Genomic DNA, 19,841 nt, shown 5'->3' with positions numbered 1-19,841 from the left:
GGGGCCATCTTGCCCTCACTCGACTTCCTGCATATCCATCTGTTGGATCAGATTGGCTCCGGTAAATGCGGAATTGACCAGATGGCAACAGGAGGGGTACCTCTCTCGCCGCCCTTAAAAGTGATCCTGTGGCGAATCCGCTGCCACTTTTTTTGCAGATGCTGTATCGCCAACACAGAAAAATTATACCAGGGTTATGACAGCTAGCTGCTGCCATAATGCTGGTATTAAACGTCAAAATCATAACCCATATATACCGTCGGCAGTCAGAAAGTGTTATTTTTAACAGATCAAAAAGGAGTAAACTACAAAAATACATTGTTAGAGTTTACACTTTAATGTTGTTTGTAGATTATTATTTTTTTGTACAAGTCAAATTGTATTTCTGTTTATATTGTTTTTAAGATTTTGGACAGTCAAGACAATAAAACTTGAAGAAGAATGTGACTGATTTTGTAAAACCCAGCTCCACAAACACCATCATATAAAGGTCATGGATTGATGTCTAAACTGATATGATTTATTACAGAAAACATCTGAAAACTATTCTTGTCCTTGGGGTAAATTTTATTTGTAGCATTATAAAAGATCCAACATAAACTTCCTCAAAAATGTTCTCAAAACAAATTTACCAACTGCTTTGAATTAGTTTACGGTTTTAATAAAGTTAGGACACAATGGTATTAATTAACTTACATAAACGTTGTTAACAAAGGAAGAAGAAATACAGGAGCTTATTTAGAATACAGATAATTTAACTTTAACTCAATGCGCATGCATGTGAAACCAGTAGTGTCACGTTATTCAATTCATTTAGATCTGATTGTGTAGGACTTCTACAGAGAGTCCACTGCTTTCTCACAGAGTACAGGACTACAGGTCCTTCTTTATAGCATGCTGACATGCTTTCCTAAAAAGGCTGCCTGCCTTTATTATATTTCAAATGTCATTGCCATACCTCCTTGGATCCAATCTGTCCGGACAGTATGGTCAACTACTGACATGGCACCATACACAGACAGGGGTTGTTTTACTAAAACTGTAGAGTGCAAAATCTGATGCAGTTCTGCATAGAAATCAACCAGCTTCCATTTTTGCTAGACGTACTTTCAGAGGCAGTTGGACTCTTTTTTAACTGCTCCTAAACTCATTCAATGTTATCCTATGTGACCATGTACACAGTCTTGTTTAGTGTCGTTTTAGGCAGTTGCATTTAACAGCGTTTCTTTGAAAGCAAAAAAATGGGTTCAGACGCAGAAGATTGCCAAGTTTCAGACGCCAAACGCGACTAAACGCGGCTAAACGCAGTAACCCGCGTTTAGCAGCTTTTCGTTTATAGGCGTTTTTCATTTTTGTCAATAAAAAAAAATATTTACCACTTTAGCCCCAGGGTTTTACCCCCTTAAAGAGGAGGTCCGGGATTTTTTTTTTAAATCCAGCAGCTACACATACTGCAGCTGCTGGCTTTTAATAAATGGGCACTTACCTCTCCTGGAGTCCAATGATGTCGGCAGTAGGTTTCCCGGCGTGAAGCCGCTGCCATTGCGGGTAAGGGAACCCGGCAGTGTAGCCTTTCGTGGGGCCCCGCTCCTCTCTCCTATTAGCCCGGCGGCCAGGGGAGGAGAAGGAGGGAGCCCTGTGGTGACGTCACTGTCGTGTCATGGCCGCAGCCAGTCTACCAGAAGTGGGAAAGGATACCTGTCAAAGACAGGTATCCTGTCCTCCCTCCCCCCGGAAGGTGACAACTGTGGCACCGAAGGGGGGGAGGAATCCGATAAGCGGAAGTTCCACTTTAGGGTGGAACTCCGCTTTAATGACAGGCTCCGGCACCCCTCCACCTCAGGTCAAACACGGTACTGCACACCACTTTGGCTTGAATCCTGTTCGTTTTGCAAGACAACACTCGCAAACCGAGTCAGGATTTTTTAAAATACAGTGCTCGTATTGCGAAGCACTCGTTAACCACGTTACTCGCAATCCGAGGATCCATTGTACTCATTAAGATTGCCAGTGAAATTCACCTAATGCAGCCCCCATGGTGGTAGTGTGGTGTGGCAATGTGTAACGGCACTGGTGAATAGGAGTGAACCACAACTGCGGATAGCAAGGATTTATGTGAGATTTCAGTACTGAGCCCCAGGCGTCACTCCACACAAACAGGAGTTTGGAGGTTCTCTACATCATCTCTCTCTCACATAAAGGAATGCGTTGAGCTACTAGGGGTGGACGCATTACAACATGCGACCAAGCGCTAGCGTTAAAAAGATACGATTCAGGAGATTCCAATGCACAGCTGTATGCAAGTGATTATCAGTTAAACATACAGTAGTGTATTAGGCCACTAAGGGTGCAGGTATGAAAATAGCTTCAACCCTTGGCATAGTAAAGTTTGGAGCGAACATGTTTAGTAACTTAGGGCATGGGCCCTTTAACAAGTAAGAACTTATGTCAAGCACGTAGTAATTAGAAATTATGACAGCAACTAATAGTTACATAGGAGAAGCAAATATAGCTCAGGTAATTTGAGTATGTATGTCCCCTTTAAGACACTGCGCAGCAAACAGCCAAAACACAACAGTCAGTCCCAAGCAGTATCTGAGTATCTAATAAGCCAGAGTTAAATACAGCAATGGTTAGCAGTAATATACGTAGCAGATGATTCTGAAGCACTACAAGTGAAACAATGGCTACTTATCTGTTTGTAGAGGAAGTCTTGTTGTAGTTCAGCAGCTATGGGATTCTGTAGTGTAGGGATCCAGGAAGGAAGATATCTTTAGGGTGTGCAGCGCGGATGGAGAAGATGGTTTCCAGCCTGGGATTGATGGTACCTGTAGTTCCTTATGGCAGGCATCCAGGATGGCATAGGTTGCAGGCTGAGGATTCGTTAGCCAGGTGTAGTGCATTAGCACTAATTCAAGCCGGCGGTGAGGCGCACTTCCGAGTTCCACGGTGGAACGCACGCGCCTCCGGGCGATGACGTCATCGCGCGGTTGCTGCAATGCGTTTCAGCATGGAATGCATTAAGGCGCTGGAAGTGCCTGTTACACAATGATGCTGCAATACTTCTGAATTTAGTGTTGTCACTCCTATGTAGGCTGTGCGTGGTTAACTGCATTGTCATTGGTAATTCACAAGCCTGTAGCTCGTCATTCAGCACCTGGCCACACTTAGTCCTGCCCACTGCTTTCTGGATTGACAGCACTGCATCTGCTGCTGAAACCCTCCCACTGTGAGCTGCAGTGTCTGGGAGTGAGAGCATGTGAGATGTAATTGGAGGAGGATTACGTGTTTTCTTTATAATGCTTGTACATTACATACTGTAGTAACTGGATGTAGGATTTGTTTAGACTGCCATTCAGATTCCTTTAGTTGTACTTTAAATTCGATTTCAGTTTTTGGTAGGCTTTGACACTTCCGTCATATGAAAACCTTGACCTTAAGCTGGGGGTAGGCTTAGCCCATACTCATTTTACAGACAGTTTCAATAACACTTTCTTTTAATGAGAAACTTCTTTGATTTTTTTTACTCATACACTAGTGTTAAAATGTTTACATTGTATTTAGCTGTGCCGATTTCTCCTCATACAAAGGCCCACTATGTCCTTGTCATATTTAGCTTAATATCCCCACCAAAACATACAGCAGAGGTGCTGCACTGACATCCTGTTAAGCTAGGAAATAAGTGTCTGTCTGTGCCCATGGGGAAGCTTCGCTGCAGTTTGGATAAATATCCTGGAGCTCTAGTTTCAGCTTTCAAAACTTGATTCAGAAAGCCTTGTTGTATTGTGAGAATAGGCAGAAACTGTCATCCCCTTGTCTTGACTTCATAGTTTTAACAGTCGTATTAGACAAAATTGTCTTCATGGGCTTAGCGGCCCCGGTTATAAATTGGCTGTTAAGTCATTTATTTTCTAATGCTGATTGTGGACATAGAAGAGTGTTCAGACTAATGTACATGTCAAAGGGAAATTAGCTGGACACTCCCGGCTCAATCCTTTCTACAACTACGTAGTGTAGGCCTTACAATCATACAGTTTTTGTGAAATATATAGGATAATGTACAGCAATTGTACAGCCAGATTGTAACATACGTGGACAGCTTTACTGTGTTAAGCCAAACTAGTAAGTAGGAGTACACATCATTCAGCCAGTAGTCTTAACCCAATTTAGAACCACACCACCCTGTGCAATGGCCAGGGACCAACTTGATATGAAACCATCAACATCCCCTAAAAAAAAAAACAATCATCTGAACTACAACATTTTTTTTGTTTAATATATTTTTATTATTGAGAAGGTATGTAGATACAACAATAAAATAAGATACAAGGAAAATAATTTGTTGGGTTAGCATACTGAGAGAAACAACCAGGTTCATAGTAAAACAGCTTGAGTAACCCAAGTATAATAAAATAAACAACAACTTTAAAAAGAGATAAGAAAGAGGGGAAGAAGGGGGAGAGGAGAGAAAGGCAGGAAAAGACAAGGATAGGGGTGTGGGTGGGTAAGCATGGATCAGGTAGGGCAGGGATATGCAATTAGCGGACCTCCAGCTGTTGCAAAACTACAAGTCCCATCATGCCTCTGCCTCTGGGTGTCATGTTTGTGGCTGTCAGAGTCTTGCTATGCCTCATGGGACTTGTAGTTCTGCAACAGCTGGAGGTCCACTAATTGCATATCCCGGAGGTAGGGGATCTGGCACACATGGCAACAACAATGAACATTTAGCTATGAAGCCCTGTACACACGGGCCCGAATCTCGTCAGGAAAAAACCCTAGTTTTTCCTGAGGAGATTCTTGGCAAGAATCTCTTGCCGCCCGAGTGTAAAGACACTCCATTCAAAAGAACCGCGGTTCTTTTGAATGGCAAGAACGCGGTGACGTCATTGCGTACGACGAGCATGCGTTAGTCACATTTGCCATCTTGCTGCACCCTACCTATGCCTAGGAAGCTACCACGCTACCGTGCATGAGTCAAAGTCATTTCGAGCATGCGACAGGTAAGTATACACACTCTCGGGTTTCTCGGCAGGAAAACCCTGCTGAGAATCACGACGAGAAAATAGAGAGCAGGCTCTCTATTTTTCTCGTCAAGATTTTAGGCAGTTTTCTTGATGAGAAACCTAAAAAGCCTCATACACACGCACGGTATACTCGCAAATTCTGCCAGCATTTTTTTTGCTGGTTTTTGCCGAGTAAACCGAGCGTGTGTAGGAGGCTTTACTTTTAGTTTAGCAAAACCTTAGAGGGAGGTTAGACCCTCCACATTTAGTACAAATGAGACCCGTGAGTAGCGGTAAGATTTTTTAGGATGCTTGGGTAACTTAAGGGTTAACTTAAGGGGCTCCAAACAACATGTGGGGGAGAGAAGGAAAAAACACAGCCCCAATGGTGCAGGTTAAAAATATAAAGGTTTTATTGTAATAAAACCTCAGATACTGTATACATTAAAAGTGATCACGAATAATAAAAAGGGGCAATATTAGAAATGGTGAAAACCAAGCCCTACGCGTTTCGTCCTAGAGGGACTTCAACTGGGGCGTCCCTCTAGGACGAAACGCGTAGGGCTTGGTTTTCACCATTTCTCATATTGCCCCTTTTTATTATTTGTGATCACTTTTAATGTATATCTGTGGTTTTATTACAATAAAACCTTTATATTTTTGACCTGCACCATAGGGGATGTGTTTTTTCCTTCTCTCCTCCACATGTTGTTTGGAGCCTTCCATCTTCACCTTGTCCCATACATCAAGGGGTTGTATTATCACCCCCCCCCCTCATCTATTTGAGGTTATACATCTTGGATATTTGGGACACCATTCCAGGACACTGTGTATCCTTGGCCCTCCACTGAAGATTCATCTCATTTGCTGATCCAGTTCGAGGAAGCCGAGCAGATTGTGCCCTGAGAGTGTTCATGCCTTATTGATCTGCTATCGTTGACAGGCAGATCCACGCCTTCTGGTAAGTGCATTCATATCTTGTTTGAGTTTAAGAAAATTATTGTTTGCCTTTGAGGATCTACGTGGTCATTTCACCATCCATTTACTCACAAGTTTTTTGATGGACTTTACACTGTTATTTTTGGTTGCGTTTGTTTATTGCACCAGTTCATTCATTCACTTCACTGTTGTTTTTGTTTTTGTCACTTTATCACTGTTTCAGTGCAGTGATTTCTAATTTATTTATTATTCACTTAGAGATATCATTGTCTTTATGTTATTTTAGCGCTACATTTTTTCTTCACACCACTGTTCAATATTTGTCATATTGTAGTGTAGCAGCTTTAGTTTTAATTGTATTTAGATTAGCGCAATATTTTTCCCTTTTCCCTTTACACCGCATTAGGTTCACAGAGAGACAGAGTAGCAGACATCTCCTCCTATGTAAGAATGCCATGGTCATTGACTGGTGCTGTCATCTGAGCATTGGAGAGAAAACCACTGTTGCTGACTGGTGTTTCTGCCTGATCATTTGGGAGAATGCCACTGTCACTGGCTGGTGCTGTCGCCTGATTGTTGTTGAGAATGCTGCTGCCGGCCTGCCGTTGACTTGAAAAACAGAGGGAGACCAGTTGTCACCCCCCCGGAGATTGCGAGAGGCCACTGGCCAAACCCTACTCCACCGGATCCAGCCCGCTATTCAGTACCTGCTACCCCACAGGTGTTGAAAGCAGCTGATTGACCTTTGGCTAGACAGCAGGGCATATGGAAGTGTAAGCTAAGTGGCAGCCCTCATATACACATACACATCACTACACTCATGTAACCTGCTTAAACCCTAATCAGTGGCGGCTGGTGCTCAAAATTTTTGGGGGGGCGCAAAGGAAAAAAAAAATTGCAGTCTCACTGTGCCCAAACGCAGCCACTGTTACATGCCATCAAACGCAGCCACTGTTACATGCCATCAAACGCAGCCACTGTGCCATCAATTTGCACCACTGTGCCATGCCATCAAATGCAGCCACTGTGCCATCAATTTGCACCACTGTGCCATGCCATCAAATGCAGCCACCGTGCCATCAATTCGCACCACTGTGCCATGCCATTAAACGCAGTCACTGTGCCATGCCATCAAATGCAGTCACTGTGCCATCAATTCGCACCACTGTGCCATGCCATCAAATGCAGCCACTGTGCCATCAATTCGCACCACTGTGCCATGCCATTAAACGCAGTCACTGTGCCATGCCATCAAATGCAGTCACTGTGCCATCCATTGTCACCACTGTGCCATGCCATTAAACGCAGTCACTGTGCCATCCATTGTCACCACTGTGCCATGCCATTAAACGCAGCCACTGTGCCATACATTGTCACCACTGTGCCATGCCATTAAACGCAGCCACTGTGCCATCCATTGTCACCACTCAGTGGCGGTGAGAGCCAGAGGGGGCGGCGCTCCAGCCCCCTCTGGGGGTTTTAGTTGATCATAAGCTCAATAATGGCATGCAATGCCAAGCTGCGGTTTCCAAAGCGAGCAAAGTCCTTTCTTGTATTAAGAGAGGTATGGACTCCAGAGACAGAGATATAATTTTGCCCCTGTACAAATCATTAGTAAGACCTCATCTGGAATATGCAGTTCAGTTTTGGGCACCAGTTTTTAAAAAGGACATCGGAGAACTGGAGAAAGTGCAGAGAAGGGCAACCAAACTGATAAGAGGCATGGAGGAGCTCAGCTATGAGGAAAGATTAGAAGAACTAAATCTATTCACTCTTGAGAAGAGGAGAATAAGGGGGGATATGATCAACATGTACAAATATATAAGAGGTCCATACAGTGAACTTGGTGTTGAGTTATTCACTTTACGGTCAACACTGAGGACAAGGGGGCACTCTTTACGTCTAGAGGAAAAGAGATTTCACCTCCAAATACGGAAAGGTTTTTTCACAGTAAGAGCTGTGAAAATGTGGAACAGACTCCCTCCAGAGGTGGTTCTGGCCAGCTCAGTAGATTGCTTTAAGAAAGGCCTGGATTCTTTCCTAAATGTACAGAATATAACTGAGTACTAAGATTTGTAGGTAAAGTTGATCCAGGGTAAATCCGATTGCCTCTCGGGGGATCAGGAAGGAATTTTTTCCCCTGCTGTAGCAAATTGGATCATGCTCTGCTGGGGGTTTTTGCCTTCCTCTGGATCAACTGTGGGTATGGAGTTGGGTGTATAGGATTTTACTGTGTTTTTTATTTTGTTTTTTTTTATTTTTTGTGGTTGAACTGGATGGACTTGTGTCTTTTTTCAACCTAACTAACTAACTAACTAACTAACTATGGACGAACCGCCACTGGTTTGTCAGAACTAATGCCGCGTACACACGATAATTTTTCAGCATGAAAGAAAACGTTGTTTTTCAGCATGTCTAAAAAACAAAGTTTTCCCAACTTCATCATTACAACGATGTTGCCTACACACCATCGTTTTTAAAAAATGATCTAGCAAAGCGCGTGACGTACAACACGTACGACGGCACTTTAAAGGGGAAGTTCCATTCGCCTTTGGGCTGCTTTAGCTGATTCCGTGTTAGTAAAAGACGATTCGCGCTTTTCTGTCTGTTACAGCGTGATGAATGTGCTTACTCCATTATGAAGGGTAGTTTTACCAGAACGAGCGCTCCCGTCTCATAACTTGCTTCTGAGCATGCGTGTTTTTTTTTCATCGTTTTAGCCCACACACGATAATTTTTTACAACCCGAAAAACGACATTGTTTAAAACGACGTTAAAAAATGCAGCATGTTCGAATTTTTTTTTGTCGTTTTTCAGAACCTGAAAAATAATGTGAAGCCCACACACGATCATTTTAAATGACGTTTTAAAAAAAAAATGTTTTTTTTTCATGCTGAAAAATGAAAAATGATCGTGTGTACACGGTATTAGGACCACATATATTATCTCAGTAAGCCACATGTGTCCAATGCATCTTCTAGTTGGTGATAGTCAACCCTCTATAGACCCACAAAATGGGGCTTGGGAGCAAGCATACATGAGTGTTCCATAGCAAGCATTGCTATGGGGGCACTCAGAGAAGAGAAGAATCCAGGAGCTCTGGCGGGGGACCTAAGAAGACGAGGATCGGGAATGCTATGTGCAAAACCACTGCACAAAGCAGGTAAGTATAACAGGTTTGTTATTAAAAAAAACTTTTAATAGCACTTTAAATCTGGTGCCCAATTGAAAAAAAAACACAGGTGCAAAATACATACATCTGTGGTAGATTCAGGGGGATTACATATATTACATGTGAACATCAATGCTAGAACATCTTTAATTAATATCTTACCAGTTACGGTACAAACTAAAACAAAGAGCTACTGGCAGATGGCTGCGAAAATAAAGTAATCTGAAACACAGAGGGAGAGTATTTTGCAGTTTGCAGTATGTTATTGCTACTCTTGCATGATCTTTAGGGGTTCAGTTCTTATTTTTATATTGAAGGTAAACTCAGGTGAATCTGTACTTTGCCCAGAGCAATGGTTCCCCTAATTATATGCCCCCCTCCCCCACACATACTGCTTATACTCACGTTCCCTTTGCTCCCCTTGCATGTATGAACAAAGAGAACAAGTCTTGTGGTGCAAGCTTAAACAGGGCTAAGAGCTCCCCCCAGCAAATGTATCTGGTGATTGATTCCCTCTCCTTGCAGGAGTAGGGAAAGTTCTGAAGGTGAACAAAGCAAGCAAAAGAAAGATGAATATACGCAGTGGATGGGGGAATTTAACTGAAGCCAGGGGCACTACTACGATTGTGAAAATTTTAGGACACATTGGGACACACCTGTCGCAAATGGTGGGCATTAAAATATTGTGGCTATTATTTGGTGCGGCATAGTTAGTTAGATCCCTTTCACACGTCACAGATTCATTTTGATTGATTCCACTTGCTCAGCGGGGATTGTTCCATTGATCCCTACTGAGCAGGCGGATGACAAGTCCGTCTCCACCCACTGTGCTGAGATGAACCTGTCAGAGCCCCACTTTCCTTTATGGGGAGATCGGATGAACACGGACAGCCTGTTTTCATCCGATCCCACCCGCTGGACGGATGGTGAACGTATCGCCATACGTCTGTTTTTAGCGGATCTTGTCAGATCGGATGCCACATTTTAGAGCAGTAGACTAATTCTTCAAACTATTTCTCATATTCTGTCATTTAATATGTAATACATCATAGAAAATGATTGGGAAAATTACATTAAATCTTGTGTAGTATATGTTTATTAAAAGAACTGAGGCAGCATGAAAAGCTGTAATCATGGGGGTTCCACAATAAAAGTTGTCTCCTTGGGGGGAGGGGGGGGTACAAAACTGAAGTATGGTCTTAGATTTAAAGCAGGAATGTAAAAAACAAAGGTATTTGTGCATATTGCAACCAAATAAAGTACATGTGAGAGGGATAGAAAAGAAAAGGTAAGTACTAAAAATGCTAATATGTTTCATGTGCAGCCCACCCATGGATACAGTCTGGTGATACTCTTAGCTATGGGACCCCTCCATGAATCCCCATCTATGTATACACACAGTGGCAGAACAATGAGTGTTATTTATTGCTCAGAAATACTCTGGAAGCCTCTGAAATGAGAGTGCTGAGCTCAATTTTACCGTATAACATGTCACAGTAAAAACAACTTTGCCCAAAAGACCTACCCCTGGAAAGCATTAAGCTAAAGAATAACTACACCTTTCATTAACTTTTCAGTGTGTACCCTGCATCTCCACAAAGTCAAATGGACAATCTCTGTGTTTGCACTCAATAAAGCATTGTTCTGATTGTCCATTTATTATAATGCTTATATATTCATTATTCACTCACTCACTTAATATTTTTGACCACGCAAGGTCAGTGCTCACACCCAATATAGCAAAATATCAGAAATGTATAATACAGATTAGATGTGAAATGTTTCTTCTCTGTATGTGTACAGATTAAACCCAATCACTTAAATCTCACATTCTCTTTAACATGCGAACATCTTGCCGCCCATGTAACTTATATGTGCGGTGGCAAAGAGGGTGAGATTTAATACCCTTAGGCCGCACATACAGAATGCATCCATAGATGGCAGAGGTTTCTGTGCTGAGAGTGCACTCATAGTTTGCTCCTAGCACAGAGAACAAGCTATCAAAGACAGCTCTTGATCTCTATCAATGATCAGGAGTCGGTCCCACCAGCCAATCATATCAGTCCCATGATTAGGCAAAACTTCTTGACCCTGGGACGTAATAGTACAAGTTAAAGGGACACCAAGGTTGGATGGGAAGAGGTTAATATAATTTCAAAGGTAATTTGAAAAGGTAAAAATTTAACATGCATGCAGGAGTAAGTGCACCCTTAGGGTCCTTTCACACATGCGGACCGTTCGTCCGTTTTTTCATACGTCCGTTTACGGACTGCAATGCTTTCCAATGGGATAGCGTACGTTAGCGGATGAGCATCCGCTAACGTCTGTTAACATCCGTCTCCGTTAAGCTCCATTTTTTTGAACTGAAGAAAACCCTATTTTTCTTCTGTTAAAAAAACGGAACGGACGAAAAACGGATGTTAGCGGACGATCCGTTTAACATCCGATCCGCTAACATCCGTTTTTCATCAAAATATGTAATAAAAATAAAGTTCTAACAAAAAAAAAACGGATGAAAAACCGGATGAAAAACCGGATGAAAAACCGGATGAAAAGCGGATGAAAAACGGATGACAACTGATGAAAAACGGATGTAAAACGGATGAAAAACGGATCAACTGATGATAAAAAAGTGATCTAAAAAACGGTCCGCACGTGTGAAAGGACCCTAAGACCCCATTCACACCTGAGCGTTTTGTAGCTTGAAGCCTAAAGCTACAAAACGCTGCAGAGGAAAAAAAATCTATTATTCTCGATGGAAATGGTTCACATCTCCACTCCAAAACGCCTGAAGCCAGAAGCTCTAAAACGCCTGAAGCTCAAACAAGTTCTGGGACTTTTTTTAGGCAGATTTGGGCGTTTTTCTGCTTTTTACATTGGTGACCTTTTGACCTGTACAAAATCGCAGCAAAAACGTGGTAAAAAACGCCGCAAAAATCGCGGCAAAATCGCTGTAAAAATTGCACGACTTTCTGCCTGAACACGCTATGCTTAGGTGTAAATGGGGCCTTACTGTGTTCTGATCAATGCACCCTCTCCTGAATGCATGTCACATTTTTACATGTGGCTGCATCCAGCTGTGTCAGTGCAGCCATTGCGTCTGCATCCACCTCTATAGGCTGCTTGCGTGCAGCTTGGGGTGGATGCAGGAGCAATAACAAATGTGGCCTGCTAGCAGAATGGATGTCAACACCCATCTGGACGAAGCCTTGGACTAAAGGATATCCAATGAGGGTTTAGATCAGTGGTGTTTTTTTAATATAGGGAGCCTCAAGTGCGGCCCTTTAGAACACCAAAGGGCCAAACATAAAATTCAGTAAATATTCAGTGTCAGACACACATTCACACAACAGGATATAGTTAAAGACTATGGGCATGACACAAGAAATGGTGAGTTATGTAGACATAAAACAGGAGATGGTCAGAAACTGCAGACAGATAAAAAGATGGTCAGAGACTGCAGATATGATACAAGAGATGGTCAAAGACTGCAGACATGATACAAGAGAGGGTCAAAGACAGTAGACATTACAAACAAGATGGTCAGAGACTGCAAACGTGATACAAGAGATGGTTAGAGACCACAGACATGATACAAGAGATGGTTAAAGACTACAGACATGATACAAGAGATGGGCACAAACTGCAAATATATTACAGGAGATAGTCAGAGACTGTGGACATGCTGCAGGAGACTCTGAGATTATGAACATGCTATAGGAGTTGTTGGAGATTGTGAACATGCTTCAGGTGACAGTAATGCCGCGTACACATGGCCGGACTTTCCAACGGGAAAAAACTCGTAACTTTCGACGTAAAAATAGAGAACCTGCTCTATATCTAAGTCCGTCGGAAATTCCGGAAGAAAAAGTCGAAAGGGGCATACACACGGACGGAATATCCGATGAAAAGCTCCCATCGGACTTTTTCGGACGGAAATTCCGACTGTGTGTACGCGGCATTACAGTGAAACCTAGATTAGTGTCTGCAGGGGGCCTGAGGGCAGCACAAAAGGTGGTAAAGGGCGCATGTGGCACTTGGGCCGCAAGTTGGGCAACAGAGGTTTAGATAATCAAAGTTGTTGTAAGTGATCAGTGATATCATCTACTTAACCAAGGTATCCCATGCAGTTACACTTTGAAATCTCTCTGTGTCTGGGTAAAGTGGTGCCACAAGCTAACAAACTGAAAATCATCCAGGTGCTTATATTACAGTGTTCTGTGCACCCTGGTAGCCCCATGGTTTTGGGTAGTACATCGAAAAGGCTAATGTGCTTAAGGAATGAATGAACTTACCCCTTGTCGTTTTACAAGTGTGTATGGGACAATACTTTCCTCTGACAAAATCTATTGTCCATAGATGGTGTACAGTGCTGGGGTATGTTTTGTGGTGTGTGTGTGGGGGGGGGGGGGGGGGTTCCTTTATAACCAGATTTTCCTAAGTATTTGGAAAAAAGGTCAATTCTACAGGGGCAAAGTCCTACAATTTGCTTTGTTATTGTTTGTTGGCCCACAGTATTTTTTAAAACATTACACATTTTTCTTTTCCTTTTGGTCTTCTTTTGGATAGTTTGTTGTTGACTCTGGACCAGTGGTGGTGGGTTTGTTGGTGCCAGTTTTCCTCATGCTGCTAATGCCTTTTGTATTTTGTCTTTTGTTTCCCTATACATAAATAAAAACATAAAATCTCTGACCTCAAGTATGACCTCATTAGTGGCAAGGAGCACTGCTGGTGCACTCTATATATGCAATATTATAATAGCATTAGAATTATATTAGTTTGAACTTAAAGTGGAACTTAAAGCGGGAGTTCACCCATTTAAAAAAAAAAAAAAAATCTCCCCTTAGCTTCCTGCTCGTTCGGTCTAGGGGAATCGGCTATTTATATTAAAATATGTGCAGTACTTACCCGTTTTCGAGCTGCATCTTCTTCCGTCGCTTCCGGGTATGGGTCTTCGGGAGCGGGCGTTCCTTCTTGATTGACATTCTTCCGAGAGGCTTCCGACGGTCGCATCCATCGCGTCACTCGTAGCCGAAAGAAGCCGAACGTTGGTGCGGCTCTATACTGCGCCTGCGCACCGACGTTCGGCTTCTTTCGGAAAATCGTGACGCGATGGATGCGACCGTCGGAAGCCTCTCGGAAACCTGTCAATCAAGAAGGAACGCCCATTCCCGAAGCCCATACCCGGAAGCGACGGAGAGGATGCGTCTCGTAAACGGGTAAGTACTGCACATATTTTAAAATAAATAGCCGATTCCCCTAGTAATAACGAGCATGAAGCTAAGGGGGAAAAGTGCCCTCTAAGGGTGAACCCCCGCTTTAAGTCGCTTAAAAACTGGGAGCAGGCAGGCTCTTTATGCAGAAGAGACATGCAACGTTCCTTTTGCAGTAAAAGAAACTTACCTGCCTGCTGACACTCTTCTTTGGAATGTACACTATGCTGCACAAGCACAGCTCAGTGTATATTCCAGCACAGTGCCTGTGCGCCAGGATGACTGTGCATGCACAGGATTGACGTCACCCCGCACCAACCGATGTAGATGGCCACAGCCTGCACCCAGAAGAAGCCAGGTAGAATGGCACTGACAAGGGACATCAAACCTTTGCAGGATAGGTAAGTATTGCAGAGTTTAGCTCCGCTTTAAAGCAGAACTAAACTCATTGATTTAACTGTTTCCCAAAACGGTTACATTTAAAGCATGCCATAAATCATAACTGATCATATGTGCAGCACCATGGCAACTACAGATCAAAGAGAGGCTAAGATGGCAGCTTTCTTAACTGTAAAGGAGAGGAGGGTTTAGTTCCACTTGTAGCGCTATCCCCGAAGGAGCCACTGATCCGTTGTTGGGATCTGAGTTTTTAAGTTACCTTGATGCAGTCTAGGGGTGCAGTTGGAGAAACAGAGCAGTGAGCGAAGGTCCAGACAGTGAAAAAAAGGTTTTCCAATGCTTTATTTCTAGGCCAACACGGCCAACATCAACATCAAATGGGAAAAGAAAAGTGTCATGAATATGCATCAAGTCTGTCCGCTTACCTGATCTCCATGTGTTGTTTAGAGGCAGATCCTGTTCTGGTTTCCCTTTTTATCACTTCCTCTTCCTGTATGGCTCCACCCTAGTCCATCCCAGGAAGCCTATATTAACCTTTGCTCTACAGGTCTGCAGTGCTGTTCAACAGTGTTCCTATGCTTAGTTCCTGTCTGCAGTGTAATCGCTAGTTCCTGTTTGCAGAGTGCTACGATCATCTTCCGTGTACCGTTTTGGCTTGTCCCCGACTTCCTTGTCTGCCTGTGCCCCTGACTATTTGCATGTTCCACGGTTATCCTTGTCTGCCTGTTGCCCTGACCTCGGCCTGTCCATCACCACTGTTTGTCCTGCTGACTGCTTCCCCCTTCTCCCTGCGGAGTGTGACTTGAGGAATCTCGGGGATGCGACCTGGACCCAGTTGCGGCCAAGACCATCCCTACCATCAAGGGCCCTGGTGAATACAAAACTGGGTCTTAGACTCCGCGCCCTGGGTGATCTTAGGTTCACGCTTCGTCTCTGCTAGCAGCAGTCGGCCATAGGATTCACCACCCTGTGGTGCATCCCTGACCCCTACGGGGTGCACTTGTCACCTGGCTACGGGTGACCTGACAAAAAGTTTGATGAAGGAAAAGAGAGAAACCTTGCAGTGTCAGGCCTGGATATCAACCGAGCAGTCCTGCTCTCAGTAGTATCAGATTGTGGTTCGTCGCCACTCTAGCCAGAGTGGGTGAAGCGCCCCCGGGCAGACACCTATCAAAAGCCTGGCAGCCGAGGTGTCACTTTAGATTTGCTGGGAGGAACAGATCTCTCTCACAGGCCTGGCTCTAGGGCCTCTGCCACAGGCCTATTACTTTAAGCGAGCTAAATAGATGAATGGAGCGAATCCTCCCAGTAAGTTTTAGCATAGGTCACCGGATGACAGCAAAGCATACCTGTCAGCATTCCAGTCACCAGATCCCCGATTGGTTCGTTCAAGCCCTGTTGGACAATCTGCCTCCGGGTTCTCCTCAAGCCGACCCCCCAATCGAATGGCACCCAGCCTGGGATCCTCTCAATAGAACTGGGGACCCAGTAAGTCACTGGATGAGGTTCTGTGTAGCCTGCAAATTTGGCCAGGTGGGCCACGCTGGTGGGGTCCATGGATGCGCGCACCCTAAAGGTGGATGCCGCACCTGGAACTGGGACCCCGCAAAGATTTTAGAGCACATGACATCTGTCACAGATATACTCTCCCCCAGCATGCCCCGCGAGGGAAAACTCCTCTGATTGGCTGCTGGGGAAAACTTGCTCTGCCAGAACCCCTCTGGTGCCAACTGCCGGCCAGGGATGGCATCGCATCCCTGGAGCACAGACTGACCCAGTGGACATTTCTGGAACGACAGAAGTCCCAATTTAGCAAATTGTGAATGGGAGCAAAATAACTCTCCCATTCCCCACTAACTTTAGCGTAGTGCCCATACTGAAAGTAAGGGGGCGCTACACACTTTAACTGATTTTAAATGTATTATGTATTTTGTTGGTATGCTTGCTGACTATACAAACCAGACTCTTCCATTGCTTCCCCAACTGTAGCATGGGAGAGTGAAAAACAAATATGGTTTCCATTGACAGCATGAATAGTTCTCTCTATAAGAAAAAGGGAATATACTGTATATTAAAGAATAAGTGTGTTCTAACAATGGAAACAGTATTTCAGGCAGGTCTATACCAAAAAAAAAAAAAGCTATGTTCTATACTGGACTCACGTTTTGGTAATGTAATGGTTGCAGGATGTTGCCTGGAGTAAAGTGAATATTATTGCGCACATTTGATCTTGCGTGACAGGGATATTCACTCAATTAGGAGCTGGACTAGATGAGAAAATCAGGCTATATTTCCCTTCTAAAAGGTATTTTATATATGCAACACCAATGTGAAACACATGTGTATGCTCTCTTCAACTTCAGCACATATTCACATTTATGGATAGGCAGTTTAACCCCTTTATTGACAATGCTAGCTGCAGGTCTTTATAATTCAGTTTTACGGAGAGTGCTACAAGAAAACATTAATTTCACTGGATGTTATAAGCTATTTCATAGTCTCAAAATTACTTTACAAAATGCAACAGACAGTACAGAGGTTTTTCTTAATGATTGCCGATATAAAACAAAACATACAGGCAGATAGCTATTAACCTGGCAAAATAAAATTTACAGTGCCAATAAAATGTCCCGCACTGCTTTCAAAGGCATGGCAGATAAAACAGGCAATTAGGCAATACAATTTGTAGATGGCATGGGCTCATCTTCAAAGAACATAGTAATGAGAAAAAGATGGGCATTTTAAGGTGATGGGTCGGTACAAAACATTATTGTTTCTTTGCAGAGAAATAAATACCCAACTAAAGTGATTTCTTTTCTTTTAAAGTACCGGAAAGAATGAGGAAAAAAAAAGTTAGAGCCTGTCTTGTGTTTATTGCTGACTGTGACTACATTAGGGATTTCCCTTCACATATAATACCTGTGACAACAAAAAATGAGCAGAAAAGGTGTCACTGGGACAGAAGCACAATAAAGCCTCGTACACACGACTGATTTTCCTGGCAGGAAAACTGCCATGACAGTTTTTCGCCAGGAAAAACGGCCGTGTGTATGCTAAATTGCAATTTTCTCAGCAGGAAAACCGCCGGGAATCCCGGCAGGAGAAAAGAGAACATGTTCCCTATTTTCCTGCCGGGATTCCCATCGTTTTTTTTCTCTGCAGTTTTCTAATGGTAAACACTGCGAGGCAGTGCCGATGGAGCATACACACGGCCGGGATTCCCGACCAAAGCTCTCATGGCAGTTTTCCTGTTGGGAAACCCGGTCGTGTGTAGGGGGAAAAAGCTACCAAGCAGGTGCTCGGTTTTCCCCGCGGACATTTTACCGTCTGGGAAAACCGATCGTGTGTACAAGGCATTACATACAAATCATCATCAGGTTATATCCATTTTTTTTTTAAAAAACACTGTCACTTTGCCCAAACAGAACAAAGTGAGAGGCCCGGATTCATGTAGATGCGCGTAACTTTGTGCGGGCATAACGTATCCTATTTACGTTACGCCTCCGCAACTTTTACAGGCAAGTGCCATATTCTCAAAAGAAGTTGCGGCGGCGTAGCGTAAATAGGCCGGCGTAATCCCGCCTAATTCAAATTGTGAAGAGGTGGGCGTGTGTTATGTAAATTAACCATGACCCGACGTGATTGACGTTTTTAACGAACAGCGCATGCGCCGTCTGTGGACATATCCCAGTGTGCATTGCTCCAAATACGCCGCAAGGACGTATTGGTTTAGACGTGAACGTAAATGACTTCCAGCCCCATTCACGGATGACTTACGCAAACAACGTAAATTTTTCAAAATTCGACGCGGAAACGACGTATATACTTAACATTGGTGCGCCGCATGTACGCCACCATATAGCAGGGGTAACTTTACGCCGGGAAAAGCCTAACGTAAATGGCGTATCTGTACTGCGTCGGCCGGGCGTACGTTCGTGAATTCGCGTATCTAGCTGATTTACATATTTCTAGGTGTAAATCAGCGTAGACGCCCCTAGCGGCCAGCGTAAATATGCAGTTAAGATCCGACGGCGTAAGAGACTTACGCCGGTCGGATCTAATAGAAATCTATGCGTAACTGACTCTAAGAATCAGGTGCATAGATACGACCGCTCAGACTCAGAGATACGACGGCGTATCTGGAGATATGCCGTTGTATCTCCTTTCTGAAGCTGGGCCAGTGTGGGCAGGTGGGTAAGAAGCTGATAGCTTTATAAAGGTGCAATATGACATTACGGGGCAGATCCACAAAGAGAGTACGCCGGCGTATCTAGTGATACACCGGCGTACTTTCAAATTTCCCACGTCGTATCTTTGTTTTGAATCCTCAAAACAAGATACGACGGCATCTGGGTTAGATCCGATAGGCGTACGTCTTTGTACGCCTTCGGATCTTAGATGCAATTCTTCGGCGTCCGCTGGGTGGCGTTCCCATCGTATTCCACGTTGAGTATGCAAATTAGCTATTTCCGACGATCCACGAACGTACGAGCAGCCGTCGCATTCTTTTATGTCGTTTCCGTTCGGCTTTTTTCGGCGTATAGTTAAAGCTGCTATTTGGTGGCGTACGCAATGTTAAGTATGGCCGTCGTTGCCGCGTCGAATTTGAAAATATTTTATTTTGTTTGCGTAAGTCGTCCGTGAATGGGGCTGGACGTAATTTACGTCCACGTCAAAACAATGACGTCCTTGCGACGTCATTTAGCGCAATGCACGGCGGGAAATTTAGGGACGGCGCATGCGCAGTTTGTTCGGCGCGGGGATGCGCTTCATTTAAATGAAACACGCCCCCCGATTTGAATTACACGCCGTTATGCCGCGAGAGATACACTATGCCGCCGGAACTTACGGCGCAAATTCTTTGTGGATTCAAAGATTTAAAAAGTAAGTTACAGCGGCGTAGCGTATCTCACATACGCTGCGCCCATGCAATTGTACGAGGATCTGCCCCTACCTCTTTAAAGTTGTGCTCTCTCTCTGTCCATCCCTCTCAACTTTTAGAGACAAGATAGAAAGAGACCTTTTTAGCTGAGAGTTTCTTTCAGGAGGCATCAAGCATTGTTCATTGTGACTGATGTTGATCTGCATAGCTGTACAAGGTTATTGATGATAGAT

The sequence above is a fragment of the Rana temporaria genome, chromosome 1 (genome assembly GCF_905171775.1).
Source record: "Rana temporaria chromosome 1, aRanTem1.1, whole genome shotgun sequence".
Taxonomy (NCBI): domain Eukaryota; kingdom Metazoa; phylum Chordata; class Amphibia; order Anura; family Ranidae; genus Rana; species Rana temporaria.
Note: the sequence above shows the minus strand (reverse complement) of the source record.